This window comes from Phalaenopsis equestris, unplaced genomic scaffold (assembly GCF_001263595.1).
Source record: "Phalaenopsis equestris unplaced genomic scaffold, ASM126359v1 Scaffold000002, whole genome shotgun sequence".
Lineage (NCBI taxonomy): Eukaryota > Viridiplantae > Streptophyta > Magnoliopsida > Asparagales > Orchidaceae > Phalaenopsis > Phalaenopsis equestris.
Window position 1 is genome coordinate 81,478,677 of NW_018164444.1, and position 2,932 is coordinate 81,481,608.

Sequence of the window (2,932 nt, forward strand, 5' to 3'; positions counted from 1 at the left end):
ACTTCAGACACCTCATTTTAAGGCTACAGATCTATAACTTCGAGCATCTTATTCTGGAAGCAGATGATGTAGACTCGCATCTCTCATTTTCTGCCTGCTTGAGGTCAAGCATGGTGTCTGAAACTTTTGTCGGCTTCAGCACATTTGAGAAGTGTGAAACGAAGAGTCTCTTAAACCGCAGTAACTTTGGATGGTTTCGATCGACAGATCATTGAACTACCGAAGGGAAGATTCCTTCAGGGTAGTTAAGAAGAGACGATACATTATAAGTTCGTTGTTCTGGAGCAAACTGGTGGATGATTTGAATGAGTCTTTGTGGTCGATCGGGTCGATCATTCCCTAATTGAGCAGTGGTATTGCTTCTTTAATCTGTCGCATAAAAGCCCTCATGCGAGCAGCTAAATAGGCACTCGCATCCGCTCTTCCATCTTTTATTTGCCTGTGCAGACTCAGCTGTGTCAATGTAGCGGGACTTGCCTTGCCCCTTTGTCTTCTAGTTGCTGACCTGGTTATCTGAAATAGGCGGGTTCCCTGGTGGGGCCCTATGAGGATGGGCCCCGAAGGTTCAGCCTCCAAATAGGGTGGATGATCGTTCCTCTGGATGATTGTTGCATGGAGAATCTAGAATTGCATCATCATGAGAGTCATTTGGGCTTGTAAGCCTTGGGCTTGTGCATGAACGTCTAGTTGTGTAGCATCTCTATTGTGTTCCATTTGTAATATATCTCTTTGAGAAGTTTCTCCTTCATAGTCTTTTCTATTTCTCATCTATGACATATCTACACTCACTGCACCAACTTTTAGAATGTTGGATCCTCAATTATCCTTTGTGAGCATGCCCCAAGAGTTTAAAATTGAGTGAAGGAAGAGAGAGAGAATATAGCAAGTTAAGAGTTTCATGCAAAGAATCACTTAAAAGTTCTTTTATTCATAATTTTGCCTCATATTTATAGAGTCATATTTTGTACAATTATAAAAAGAAATGAACAGTTATGAAAAATGCTCTTAAGACAATTGATGTTCTGATTAATCGTATGGATTTCATATCATATCTATATTACAATTTAAATTTTCATGAAAGTAATTGGTTGACCGACTTGCTTGAATTGGGCCAAACAAACCACCTTCCTTTAGGGGGCAAACCTATTATAAAAATAAATTAATTAAAAAATAGCACATCATTCAAAATTGAAATGTGTGTTTTATTATGATTGATAATTAAATAATATTACAAATATTTCAATTTATTTTATATATTTAAAAAATAATTTCATGTTTTAATATAAATATTCAATAAATTTATCTCACATTGAGACTAACACTAATTTTATCTCATATTTCTATTTTGGTCAGCTCACATAAAAGAAAAGTTAAAAATTTTTTATACAAAAATATATTAGGAGTATGCAAAAAAATAATAATTTTCTTTTTTTTAAATATAGGGGCATTTACATACATACCACCCAATTCTTATGTATATACACATCTAACATATAAAATTCAATCTTTACATTTATAACACCCAAATTTTTCATATCATATCGAAAATATTATGGTTTGATTTTCTTTTATATCAGTATTTTAGTTTTCAAAAAGCGAAATACATTTTTTTTTAATGGAAAATTTGAAGTTTACGTGTTCTATATGTAAAAACGTAGGAATTTCATGGTATATATATGTAAATTTCCCCATAATATACATTCCTGGTTTGTTTGTGGAAAGAAGTTGTTGACTTTAAATTAAGAGTCTGTTTGGGGCAGCTGATTTGTTGTTGTGACGTTTTGAAAATGCAACTGAGTTGTTTGGGTAAACTGCGTTTTGACAACTTATGAGTTTTCAAAATGCTGAAAACAACGTTTTCACACCGCACCTGTCTAGGTGCGGTAACGACTTTCTAGCTGTGGTCTAGCTTTTCTAAAAAAATAAAAATTTGTAATAGAATTTCGTGTTATATATGTAAATTTCCCCGTAATATACATTCCTGGTCAAGCTATAAGAGCATGGTGGAATTGAGTCCCACGTTTGTTTGTGGAAAGAAGTTGTTGACTTTAAATTAAGAGTCTGTTTGAGGCAGCTGACTTGGTGTTGTGACGTTTTGAAAATGCAACTGAGTTGTTTAGGTAAACTGCGTTCTGACAGCTTATGAGTTTTCAAAACCCTGAAAACAACATTTTCACACCGCACTTGTCTAGGTGCGGTGGCAGCTTTTTGGCTGCGGTCTGACTTTTCTAAACAAATAAAAATTTGTAATAACTACCGCTCCTGACTTATCAACAGATTATTCAATAAGCTGCAACTGCTCCAAACAGACCCTAACAAATGTTTGGTCAGCAAAACACAACTACACAAGATTGTAGATCTCGTGGGCTATTTTTATGACAAGTTAAATTAATAGTAAAATATTTTTAAATAAAAATTTAAATTTTAGATGAGTAAATTTTACATTTATATATACTTAATTAGAGCATTAATTAGCTAGGTTCTTTTAAATTGAATATTTAATAAATTAAAAAGTTGAATGAGCTGAAGCATAATAAATGAAGGCTTTAATCTTGGGGTGCTCAGTACATAAATCCTATATAAATACATAATAAATTGAGTGATATGTATGTAAATGCCCCCAAAAAAATATAAAAATTAGTACTTGTTCTTATGAGGAATTTATATACTTTGCATGCAAAACTATTCATATTATATATCTCACATCCAAACTTTATGTTTACATTGTCTAGTACCCTTCAAAATCTGCATGCCAAATAGCCGGAGGCATTGACAAGATCGCAGCCTACAAAGACCTCTAAGTCTCTCATCTTTTTCCTTCTTCTGGCCTGCTCCTACCCGAAATCATGGACAGAGGTAACACTCGTTTCCTCCCATCTTGCCATGCCCGCTTCCTTCCATCCTACCAAACAACAAAAATAACAACTTTAAA